Here is a 13,756-nt window from a genome sequence, read left to right as displayed (position 1 = left end):
AGGTTTTCTTAAAAGAAGAATTTCTTTCTGAAATTCAAATGCCCCTTGAAAATAATTATTTTTAATAATAATAACAGAAGAAAATATTTGCAGTGATGAATAGCACGCATCATACATCACAGATGTATACTTACCTCCCTAAGTTTCAAGTTGGATACATTAAATATGTACAGCTTTTTGTATGTCATCCATACTTCAAAGTAACTTAAAAATGAAAGTAATTCTTTTCTTAAGGGGTCTCAACAAGTATCACCAAAGATCTGCTGAGGGTGAGACTGGAAAAATCACTTTTTCAGAGATCATCCCTGAAAGAACTGATTGACTATGAGCTGCTAGAAACCTACTGCAGATGTTCTCAGGGCTCCCCCTGTCCCACCCACCAGATGGTTGAACATTTTCAAAGACTCAACCAACTACATTAGGAATTCACTGTGATACCTGATTTTCCTCTAGTCCACCTGGTTAAATGGGAATAATGTCTACGGTGTCTCTTCCACCATTGTGGTAACAACTGGAAACATCTCTGGAAGATACTGTGCTGACTCCTCAAATCCTAGTTTCACTGCTGTCTTTACTGCCTCCACCCTGACACAGGTCAAACACACTTGGTACTGAACACATCTCATGAGTCATTCAGGTCCTCTTAGCCTCACTACCCTTAGTACCTGTTTTGCTAATCATGTTTCCCTGTTGTGTCAACACCCCCATTAATGGGATGTGAGTTCCCCACCCAGGTGACCAGGTGCACCTGTAAGATGACTCTAGCTGCTGCCACAAATCCTCCTTCTTGCCCTGAATGTGTCTAGTGACGTTCAAATGAACCAGTGAAATACCCTTGGGCCTTTTCCTTGTGTAACTGCACCCTGAGCCCAGTGTTGTCACTTGTCACTTGTCTGTGTGACTCTTTCTTTTGGCTCCTCATGCTTTCTTGAGCCAGCTCTCTTGCAGCCTCCCTGACATGGTCCCCTCATGCCTTTGGTGACTCTGTTTCTCTAAGATCAGAGAGCATAATAAACTATGTGTGCCTGCCCCTCTCTTATGTCCTCTCTTGTGGCCAAACCTGACTGGCCATATGTACTTGTTTGTAACATTTGACCTCACCTCCCTGCCTCTTACGACACATCATAGAGATATGAAGAGTCCAACTGTCCACAGGTCTGAAGTCTTATACTGTCCAGGGCCAAACAAGCCCTTACACTCTCTTGAAGACCTAATGATCCAGGAACCACTGATCCACTGTGGTTCCAACCACTGTGACCAGAGTCTTCCCCCAAAGACACTCTAAAGTCTGTGATCTCTGTTTATAATAGCCAGGACATGGAAGCAACCTAGACGCCCATCAGCGGACGAATAGATAAGAAAGCTATGGTACATATACACAATGGAGTATTACTCAGCCATTAAAAAGAATACATTTGAATCAGTTCTAATTAGATGGATGAAACTGGAGCCCATTATACAGAGTGAAGTGAGCCAGAAAGATAAACACCAATACAGTATACTAATGCATATATATGGAATTTAGAAAGATGGTAACGATAACCCTATATGCAAGACAGAAAAAGAGACACAGATGTATAGAACAGACTTTGGGATTCTATGGCAGAAGGCGAGGGTGGGATGATCTGAGAGAACAGCATTGAAACATGTATATTATCAAGTGTGAAACAGATCACCAGTCCAGGTTGGGTGCATGAGACAAGCACTCGGGGCTGGTGCACTGGGATGACCCAGAGGGATGGGATGGGGAGGGAGGTGGGAGGGGGGTTCAGGATGGGGAACACATGTAAATCCATGGCTGATTCATGTCAGTGTATGGCAAAAACAACTACAATATTGTAAAGTAATTAGCCTCCAACTAATAAAAATAAATTTAAAAAAATAAAGTCTATGATCTGATTTTCCCATGATCATTCTGGGAATGAGACTGAGGTCTTTCCTGCTGGATATCCCCTCCCAAACCAGACAGGACTTACCTGAGCAGACTACTCCAATATCCAAGACAAGATATGAGTATAGTTTCTAAAATCAGGTTGAACACAGTTATTGACACTCAAAGTTGATTCAGGCTCTGTCCTGTTGCAGGAAAGATAGAAATACCAAATAGTGCCAAGTCTTGGTCCAAAATAAGACCCTCTGGGAGCATCAATGGCAACTCCACATTCCAGGTGTCTGCACAACGTATTTGCATCCTCCAGAAAGCAGTACTGAACATACACAGTGCCCCATGTTCCTTGGTGCTTCACTTACACTCTCCCCTCACACCTGTGGGCTCCATCCTTCAGCCTCAGCTCCAGAGCTGCAAGACAGACACAGACACAGGACACAGGAGAGATTTTAGGAGACCATGCAGTGGTGTGCTGAAAAGTATTTAAAAATGAGTTGTCCAAGATGAAAAAAATCCCTGTGAATAGCATTTCTTGACTTCTGTGGTATAAATATTCCTACAACGGCCAACTCAAAGCTCCCAATGTGCCATCACTGAACCTGAAGCAGGAAAGGAGTCACCAGGTATTTCTCATGAGCCTGTAGAACCAGCTCCAGGGACACCACCGAGGACAGGCCTCCAGAGACTCTGGATGCTGCCCTCCCTGTAGATGTGCCCAAGGCTACCAGGGCCCAGCTTCTCTGTCTCAGTTACAGCTCCTGGCCCGGGATCCAGGGAGGAATCCTCCCTCTCCTTCCCTGTCCATAGGGAGCATCTCATCCAGCTTAGGAACAGAGGACTGGGGTAACGGGCTGTAAAGTGTCCCAGTTATTCCTGTCACCTGTGTTCACATCTTTGGGTAATCCCCACACTCCAATATACCTAGTAACATACATCTAACAAATGAAATTTGACAAAAGCTATGTTACTTAAGGGGCTTGCCTGGTGGCTCAATGTCTAAAAAAAAAATCTGTGTACCAATCAATGTAGGAGATGAGGTTTCGATCCCTGATCTGGGACAAACCCCTGGAGAAGGAATTGGCAACTCACTCCAGTATTCTTGCCTGGAGAACTCCATGGACAGAGGAGCCTGATGGGTTGCACTCCATGGGGTCCCAAAGAGTTGGACATGACTTAGTGACTGAACAACAAAATCACTGTCACTTGAGAGATTAGGATTCAAGATGACTCTGGTTTCCCCCTTGCTACCTATCTTGCTCTCTCTCTTGCTCTGTTGAAGCCAGTTGCCATGGTATGACCTAATTATGGAGAGACCTGCATGACAAGGACCTGAGGCAGTCCTCTAACCAACAGCCAGCAAGGGAGTGAGGCTCTCAGTTAAATAGCCCAGCAAGGTCTGAATGTTGCTGACATCCAGGTAAGTTGGTTTGAGTGGTTGAAACTTCAGATGATCATATCTTGTGAGACATCATGTGTCAGAGACCCAGGTAAATGATGTCAATTCCTGCCCACAGAAATTATGTGATGCTAGATGTTTTCTTCTTTCAGCTGCCAAGTTTTGCAGTAATCTGAAGCACAGCAACATATAACTAATGTAGGAGGGCAGGATGCTAAATGAAGTAAGTAAAACAAAGGAAAAAATTCTTTGATCTCATTTATATGTGGAATCTAAAAAAAACTAAGTTCATAGAAACAGAGAGTAAATTGGTAGTTAGCTAGGCAGGAATGGGGGTGGGAGGAATGAGTGATGGTCATCAAGTGGTACAAACTTGTACTTATATCATGAATAAGCTTTGGGGACGGAATGTATGTGTGACTAGTTGATAATATTCGATTGTATTCTTGATCACTACTAATAAAGTCAACCTTAAAAGTACTCATAACACACACACAGAAAAAATAATTATATGATGTGATAGATGCGTTAGTAAACTTAATTGTGGTAATTATTCCATAATATATATATTCTTTTTTAATATTTTAATTTTACTAGAGTATAGTTGATTTATAATGCTGTGTAGTTTCAGGTATACAGCAAAGCGATTTGTTTAATATATATATATACTCATGCTTTTTTAGATTCTTTTCTTGTATAGATTATCACAGAATACTGATTAGAGTTTCCTGTGCTATACAGTAGGTTTATGCTGGAAAGCTATATAACATATAGTAAGGTGTGTGTGTGTTAACCCCAGACTCCTGATTCATGTCTCTCCCCCACTCCCAGTGTTTCCCCTTTGGTAACCGTAAGCTTGTTTTTGATATCTGTAAGTCTCTTTCTATTTTGTAAATAAGTTCATTTGTATGTTTTTAAAATTAATTTTAATCGGAGCGTAGTTGCTTTACAATGTTGTGTTCCTACTGGTACAGTAAAGGGAATCAGCCTTATGTATACATGTATCCCTTCTCTTTTGGATTTCCTTCCTATTTAGATCACCACAGAGGACTGAGTAGAGTTCCCTGAGTAGGTTCTCATTAGTTATCGATTTTATACAGAGTATCAATATGTATATATGTCAATCCCAATCTCCCAATTCATCCCAGCCCCTTCTCCCCCCACCCCAGTGTCCACGCTGTCTGTGTCTCTGTTTCTGTTTTGCAAATAAGACCATCTATTCCATTTTTCTGGATTCCATGTATATGCTTTAATACATGATATTCATTTTTCTTTTTGACTTACTTTGTACGAGAGTCTCTGGATCCATCTGCTGCTGCTGCTGCTGCTAAGTAGCTTCAGTCGTGTCCGACTCTGTGCGACCCCAGAGATGGCAGCCCACCAGGCTCCCCTGTCCCTAGGTTCTCAAGACAAGAACACTGGAGTGGGTTGCCATTTCCTTCTCCCTGGATCCACCTACATCTCTACAAATGACCCAATTTCATTCCTATTTGTGGCTGAGTAATGTACCACTGTACACAGGTGATATTCGTCTTTCTCTGTCTGATTTACTTCACTTAATAAGATAATCTCCTACATCCATGTTGCAGCAAATGGCATTATTTCATTCTTTTTTACAGTTAGTAATATCCCATTGTATAACATCACATCTTCTTTATCCATTTCTCTGTTGATTGACATTTAACTTGTTTCCATGATTTGCCTTTGTAAATAGTGCTGCAATAAACACCAAGGTGCATGTACACTTTCAGATTATGGTTTTCTCTGGATACATGACCAGGAGTGGGACTGCCAGACCAGTTGGTAGCCCTGTTCTTAGTTTTTAAAAGCATCTCCAAACTGTTCTTCATAGTGGTTGCACCGATTTACATTGCCACCAACAGTGTAAGAGAGCTCCTTTTTCTCCACACTCTTTCCAGCATTTATTGTTTGTAGATTTTTGATGATGGTGGTTCCGACCAGTGTGAGGTGATACCTCATTGTAGTTTTGATTTGCATTTCTCCTATAATCAGTGATGTTGAGCATAATTTCATCTGTTTTTGGCCACCTGTATATCTTCCTTGAAGAATGTATATATGTATTTCAAACCATACACTGTACACCTTACACTTATACCTTATTATATGGTGATTATATCCCAATAAAGCTGGGATATAGACTAAAACTTTTGTGAATGTAAGGGAAAATTGACAGAGGAATAATGGTAATGGGAGTTTGGAATATATTTCTCAGCCTTTAATACTTGAAATAAGCAATTTAGATAAATTATATTATATACAATTGACATATACTAAACATGCATGCATATGAGTTTACATATAAGGCTTTACTGTCATTACTATAAATCCTAAATGAATAACTTCATTTCTAGAATGCATAGTCTAAGTTTAAATTTTGCCTTTTTAGGGATACCTTCTCTGCTTCTCCCAGCTAGATTAAGTAACCCTGATGATGTCTCAACTGATGGCAGTTATCTAAGTTTATTATAAATTCTTGTTTTGGTGGCCAGCTGCACTAGACTATAAGTTTTATGAGCAAGGGAACTTCATTCATCACCACGGGGGCCTCAGCATCTGGGAAACTGCAAAGGGCATGGATTTCATAGCACACAAGTGAATCCTCTTACCAATGCAGGAGATGTAAGAGATGCAGTTTCCATCCCTGGGCCAGAAAGATACCCTGAAGTAGGAAATGGCACCCTACTCCAGTATTCTTACCTGGGAAATCCCCCGAACAGAGCAGCCAGACAGGCTGTAGTCCATGGGGTCACAGAGTCAGACACAACTGAGCATCTGAGCACACAAGCCCATTTTTAAACCAATAAACATTTGTGGATGAAAGTCTAAATAAATTCCAAAAAGAACACGTAGAAATGATGTAATTTAGTGCATTTCTCTGTGGCATTAAAATCAGTGAGAAAAGGATAAAAAACAATTCAGGTGTAATATTGAAAAAATAAAATTAGAACTTGACATCATATATAAAATAACTTACACAGTTATTTAGTATTCACATATATTTAAATATATTCACAAAATTATAAGAGTAAGGATAAAATAATTTTCTTAAACTTGAAGTGGAAGAGAACACTCATAACAAGGCTCTGAAAGTAGAAACAAATACAGGAAATTTTTGTTGTTATTCAGTTGCTCAGTCATGTCTGACTCTTGCGACCCCATGGACTGCAGCACACCAGGCTTCCCTGTCCTTCATCATCTCCTGGAGCTTGCTCAAACTCATGTCTATTGAGTCAGCAATGCCAACCAACAGGAAATTTTAATAGGCAATTAATATTATTAGAAACTTCCATGAGGGATTTACCTGGTATCCAGTGCTTAGGACTCTGCACTTCCAACGCAGGGGGTGCACGTTTAATCCCTGGTTCAGGAACTAAGATTCCACATGCCACATAGTACAAGCCAAAAGGAAAAGAAAAAGAAAATCCCATGAAACTGAAAACAAGGGAAAGATAAAATGAAACAATAGACTGAAAGAAACATCTTCAACCTATAAATCGAATAATTCAATAAGGACAAGGACATGCACCCAAACTATTTGGGTTCAAGTCTTGCCTCTACTTCTTGTAACTGACTCAGCTTGGGCAAGTGACTTTGCTTTGCCTCAGTGATCTATTTCGGGGGATAAAAAGCATATTCTGCCTTGTAGGATTGTGTGCACTCCAATAAATTCATATAAGTGAATGCAGTATAGGTGGTAGTGTAGTTGTAGTAGATCATAGTAGTAGTATAAAGAGCCTCCATATAAGTCATGAAAATATGATAAACATCGCAAGTTAAAAAGAACAAGTGTCATGAGAAAATAATTCACACATAAAGGACTAAGTTAGTTAGTACACACAAGTTTTTGCTATAAAAACAGGCTAAGATTTCAAAACTTCATAAGAAGACAAAGTTGGTGAGGTTATGTGGAAACTAACATTTTCATGGATATGAGAGTTGGACTATAAAGAGAGCTGAGCACTGAAGAATTGATGCTTTTGAACTGTGGTGTTGGAGAAGACACTTGAGAGTCCCTTGAACTTCAAGGAGATCCAACCACTCCATCCTAAAGGAAATCAGTCCTGAGCATTCATTGGAAGGACTGATGCTGAAGCTGAAACTCCAATACTTTGACCACCTGATGTGAAGAAGCAACTCACTGGAAAAGACCTTGATGTTGGAAAAGATTGAAGGCAGGAAGAAAGAGAAGGGGATGACAGAGGACGCATCACCAACTCAGTGGACATGAGTTTGAGCAAGCTCTGGGAGTTAGTGAAGGACAGGGAAGCCTGGCATGCTGCAGTCCATGCGACTGCAAAGACTCAGACAGGACTGAGCAACTGAACAATCACAATATTGAAATGGCTTCTGCCATACATCAACATGAATCAGCCATAAGTACACATGTATCCCTTCCCTCTTAAACCTTCCTCCCACCTCCCTCCCCACCCCACCCCTCTAGGCTGTCACAGTGCACCGGCTTTGGGTTCCCTGTGTCATACAGAAAATTCCCATTGGCTACCTACTTTACATATGGTAAGGTATATATTTCAATGTTATTCTCTCAAATCATCCCACCTTCTCTCTCCACCACTGTGACCATAAATCTGTTCTCTATGTCTGCATCTCCACTGCTGCCCTGTAGATAAGTTCATCAATACCATATTTCTAGATTCCATATATATATGCATTAATATATAATATTTGTCTTTTTCTTTCTGACTTACCTCACTTCGTATAGAAAGCTCTATGTTCTTCTACCTCATTAGAACTGACTTAAGTACATACTTTTTATAGCTGTGGAATATTCCATTGTGTATACGTATCACAACTTCTTTACCCATTTATCTGTTAATGGATATCTAGGTTGCTTCCATGTCCTAGCTATTGTAAATAGGGTTGCAATGAACACTGGGGTACATGTGTTTTTTTCAATTATGGTTTTCTCAGAGTACTTTCCCAGTAGTGGGATTGCTGGATCAGATGGTAGTTTTATTCCTAGTATCTTATGGCATCTCCACACCGTTCTCCACAGTGGCTGTATCCATTTGCATTCCCACCAATAGTCCAAGAGGGCTCCCTTTTCTCCACACCCTCTCCAGCATTTATTATTTGTGGACTTTTTGATGACTGCCATTCTGACCAATGTGAGATGATACCTCATTGTAGACCAATGGAACAAGATAGAAAGCCTGGAGATAAATCCACGCATCTATGGGTACCATATCTTTGAGAAAGGAGGCAAAAATATACAATGGAGAAAGACAGTCCCTTCAATAAGCGCTGCTGGGAAATCTGAAATTAGAATACTTCTTAACACCATACACAAAATAAACACAAAATGGATTAAAGACCTAAATGCAAGGCCAGAAACTATAAAACTCTTAGAGGAAAACATAGGCAGAGCACCCTTTGACATAAACCACAGAAAGATCCTCTATGACACACCTCCTAGAGTAATGGAAATAAAAATAAGCAAATGGGGCATAATTAAACTTAAAAGCTTTTGCACAATGAAGGAAACTATTAATATAAGCAAGGTGAAAAGACAACCTTCAAAATGGGAGAAAATAATAGCAAATGAAACAACTGACAAAGCACTAATCCCCAAAATATACAAGCAGTTCATGAAGTACAATACCAGAAAAAGAACAGAATCAAAAAGTGGGCAGAAGACTTAAAGAGACATTTCTCCAAAGAAGACATATAGATGGCTAATAAACATGTGAAAAGATGCTCAACATCGCTCATTACTAGAGAAATGTAAATCAAAACTCCACTTTTAGTATATGATTAAGAGAAACAATTATGGGTGGTCCTTACTTAAATGTAAAGAAGTACAGAGCAACTTTTTTCATAATGGCAAAAACACTGAAAACAACTAAATTTCCAATAGAGATGGTTAGGTGAGTATACTGCATTTCAGTCATATAATGAATTAACTGGAGGCAATTAAAAATTTCAATAGTATTTCTATGATATCCTGTATTTTTTAATTCTACAATAAAAATTTTAGTGTGTAAAAGAATAGATAATGATATAGAAAAATGTCCAAAATATATTACTGATTGTAGAAACAGGTTACAAAATAAAATATATTAATACTAAATTATTTACTACTGAGGGTCTAAACTTTTGTGTCTAATGGCATAAATTGCATCTGCAGGATAATTTTATGCCTACATCCAACATGAATTTCAAGGCTGAAGACTCCTATAATGTGTGCCCAGCTCAGAAATCATCAGCTGCTCAGAAAAGCCAAGACTATCATATTAAAGGGAGCAAGTCCAATGTTGTATGAAGTAGAAGACTAAAATTTTAGTAGGATAACTCTAAATGGTGCTGTTTCGAAGAAAATGAAAAGAGTGCTTGCTTTGGTGAAACACTGTTGCTTCTTAAAAAGCTACTGAGGAAATCGTCTACAGTTTGCCTAGTAAGGGCAGGGAGCTTGTATCAGAACATCCATTATCTTCCTCCTCATGGAACTAAAACCCACCTCTGCCCACCAGAGGCCCACAGAAGGAGACTGTTGAGCATCTGCTCAGCACTCAAGGAGCAGATACAAGAAGAGAGGGGGCTTCCTGAAGAGAGCTGTGGACTGGAGGCTGAGGTCTGGGGGACAACAGTGAGCTCTAAGATGAGACAGGGCTGCACTGAGTCTCAGCGGACCAGCACCCACATCTGAGAGAGCCACCTCCTCCAGGCTGGAGACCAGATTCTCCACAGCCCCCATCCCTGACCCCCACCATCCTCTCACTCAGGGGAAACCAGCTCCAGGGAGGAATAGGAGAAGGCACCAGACAGAAAGAGCTCCCTACAGAGTCACGGCAGATTCTCGGAGGGGGAAAGGACCAGCCCAGGCCCCCAGCACATCAGGAAATGTCACAGGGACCAGGGCAGGGACTCGGGAACTTATACACCTGGGGCTGCACATTCTGATCTCTACAGACAAGAGGTCCCCTCTCCTGGCTGCAGGCTCCTCTGCTCCACAATGGACACCTGATGGGAACAGGTGAGGCCAGCAGGCAGAGCCTCTCACAGAGCCCAGTGCTGGGCAGACATGGCAACAAGCAGAGGGGAGCTGGGGGATGGGGGAGAGGAGCCAGAGAGAGGCAGGCAGGTGGGCGATTGTCTCTGATCTGGTTACATGCAGCGGCCATGACACCCAGCCCTGTGGGACCCTGTGTGCTTCACAGGCCAATGGACTCAGTCCCTGCTCAGCAGCCCAGTTCCTCTCACACAGACAGGCTCCACCCCCCTTAAACGCGCGCACACACACACACACACACACACACACACACTCCTTACTCACCCTCCCACACATACTCTCTCTCTCTCACACACACACACAAGCACAGAGCCTACAGGAGCATAGACACTGGAAACACGGGGACCCAAGGGCAGTGCTCACACACCAGGCACATGGAGCGTGTGGGAACAGCCCAGAGTCCCAGCTGAGCTCAATCACTGGAACTTCCACACACTGGGAGCCACTGGGACTCCTAGAAGCTCCCTGAGAACAAGGGAGACAGTGGAGGGACTCAGGCTGACCCAGCTCGGTCCAGACCAAACCTCACTGCTCTGTATAATCTGCTGCTATGACCAGTGGACCCCCCACAGGAGAGGGACCAGTATTCACAGTCAGCGTGGCTCCTTTTTGGTCAAAAACACTGAGGCTCGGCTCCAGATCTCCAGACACCTTTCCATTCACCAAGGCATCCACTCCCTGCTGTGGACCCAGGGCAGAGGGGCAGCCCTTACCTTGACCACCCACCACGGTGCCGAGGAGGAGGACACAGAGTCCCTGGAGGGAGAGGTGTTGGCTCCGAGCCATCTTGACCCCACGTCCTCAAGGTCACAGTCCCAGCTGCAGGATCAGTCTGTGAGGAGGCATCAGGGTGCCGACCGGGGTCTATATAGACCGTCCCCTACATCCTCCCTCCTGAGAGCCAGTAGCAACACCTTTCACCATTTCAGGCACTATTGGAGGCTGCATCTGCCACTTTCTGAAGCTCAGACACCAATGAGTTTCTGAATCTTCAACATCTCCTTATATGAGCAACACGGTCTTTGACCTCTTGCTTCCGTGGTCCCTGAGAGCCAGGTGCCATGATCGGGGTGGAGTAGAAAAGTAGCATCGAAAAGCATGAGTGATTCTCTCTCCCCTGATCATCCTGGCCGATCCCCACTAACTATGAGATCTGGTAGGGTCAAGATGTGGGATTGGTTGGCCTGTGTAGTCTATCTCTGGTGAAATCAAGCACTGATATTCCCTGGGACTGAGCTCTGGGTGGAAGCAGAAAACTCCAAGAAGGCTTGAAACTCAAGAATAATTATCAGGCCAGCAGGAAAAAAAAAAGCATGGGAATTCACAGGTGAGTGTGGAGAGGGTGACATGGGAATCATCAAGGTGGGGGCATGAAATTGTTGGTCTTTCCCTCCTTCTCAAAATGACCTGGAGACTGGGTCCTGGATCATGTACATGTATGCTCAGTCATGTCCAACTCCGTGGACTTTAGCCCTCCAGGCTCCTTGGTCCATGGGATTCTCCAGGCAAGAATACTGGAGTGGGTCCCATTTCCCCCTTCAGGGGATCTTCCTGACCCAAGGATGGTAACTTCTTCTCCTAGATTGTCAGGCAGACTCTTTACAGTTAACCACCAGGGAAGCCTGTGCTCTACAGAGGTACAATAAAGGACACAAAGCCCAACCACTTGGAGAGGATGCACGCGCCTGACAATGGACAGCAGACAGGTGAACTGCCTCACGTGTTTGGACATGGGAACGCATGCCCACGTCTTTGAAAGCTCACAATTTGAAGGCTCACATGTAAGGGATTTACTGTATTAATAGTTAGCTTCATTAATGGTAATAATTTATCAATCATTATCAGAGAGGAAAGGGAAGAAATGAATAAGCATATGAAGGAAGATGGAAAGGAAAATTCCATATCTTCATTTTTATGTAATTAGTCTAATGGTAAAGAACTCACCAACCAATGCAGGAGGCCCAAGAGACATGGGTTCAATCCCTGGGTCAGGAAGATTCCCTGGCGGAAGGCATGGATTTCCACTCCAGTATTCTTGCCTAGAGAATCCCATGGACAGAAGCCTGGTGGGCTATGGTTCATAGAATCAGACACAAATGAAGTGACTTAGCTGCACGCCCTGTTACCATAAAAATCATTTAACATAACTTTTGTCCACATTTCAGACTATTTACTTGTAACTGATACTCAGAACAGGAATTACTATATTTGCAGAATAGGAATTCATTATTTTTCAGAAATATTACATTTTTTACCATATTGCCGTATAGCACCTGGAAGTCTATCTGTTCTCTTATGAATCACTCAACCTTCTTGAAAAAGGAAAAAGAAAAAATAAACCTCTCTCTTTCAGTCCACTCCAGGTCCGGGTTACTGTCTCTCCCAGGAGTGGCAGGGTTGGAGTTTTCCAGGCAGAGGAGATATCTGTGCCGATGGCTCCTTTCAGTCTCTACCCCTGGCATTTTCCAGGGCTCACTGTTGGCCCTCCACTCAAGTAGACATTCTGTATAGTCTCTACATAGTTCTGTATGTAGTCCTTGGTGGGCTCTAGCCTTCTGAGTTCCGAATACTTAAAAATTAACTTTTACAACAGAAGTCCAAGGTCAAATCATAGTCCACTCACTAAATCAGTGCACCTGTCCAACACATGAAGGTTTCAGCTTCTTACATGGATATTGATCAGTAGCTAAGTCATGTCCGACTCTTTGCAACCCCATGAACTACAGCACACAGGTTTCCCTGTCCTTCACTATCTCCCAGAGTTTGCTCAAATTCACGCCCATTGAATCAAGGATGCTATCCAACCATCTCATCCTCTACCACCCTCTTCTCCTCCTGCCCTCAGTCCTTCCCAGCATCAGGATCTTCCTCAGTGTGTCTGCTCTTCACATCAGGTGCCAAAGTATTGGAGCTTCAGCTTCAGCATCAGTCCTTTCAATGAATATTCAGGGTTGATTTCCTTTTGGATTGACTAGCTTGATTACCTTGCTGTCCAAGGGACTCTTAAGAGTCTTCTCCAGCACAATTCAAAAGCATTGATTCTTCAAAGCTCAGCCTTCTTTACAGTCCAACTCTCACATCTGTACATGACTATTGGAGAAACTATAGCTTTGACTATACAGACCTTTGTCAGCAAAATGATATCTCTGCTTTTTAATACACTGTCTAGGTTTGTCATAGCTTTTCTTCAAAGAAGCAAGCATCTTTTAAAATTTTATGGCTGCAGTCACCATCCACAGTGATTTTGGAGCCCAAAAAAATAAAATCTGTCACTGTTTCCACTTTTTTGCCATATATTTTCCATTAAGTGATGAGACCAGATGCCATGATCTTAGCTTTTTGAATGCTGAGTTTTAAGCCAGCTTTTTCACTCTCCTCCTTCACTTTCATCAAGGAGCTCTTTAGTTCCTTTTCACTTTCTACC

At 42.4% G+C, this 13,756-nt stretch overlaps 1 pseudogene; it reads right to left on the bottom strand.

Moving 5' to 3' along the window:
* The window catches only part of LOC133043710 (antigen WC1.1-like), a 53,911-nt pseudogene extending 42,793 nt beyond the window's left edge, over nucleotides 1–11,118 (bottom strand).
* Nucleotides 11,119–13,756: the final 2,638 nt, after the last annotated feature.

The sequence above is a fragment of the Dama dama genome, chromosome 22 (assembly GCF_033118175.1).
Source record: "Dama dama isolate Ldn47 chromosome 22, ASM3311817v1, whole genome shotgun sequence".
NCBI classification, from domain to species: Eukaryota; Metazoa; Chordata; class Mammalia; order Artiodactyla; family Cervidae; genus Dama; species Dama dama.
The sequence above is the reverse complement of the archived record's forward strand: the minus strand, read 5'-3'. Positions and strand labels throughout refer to the sequence as shown.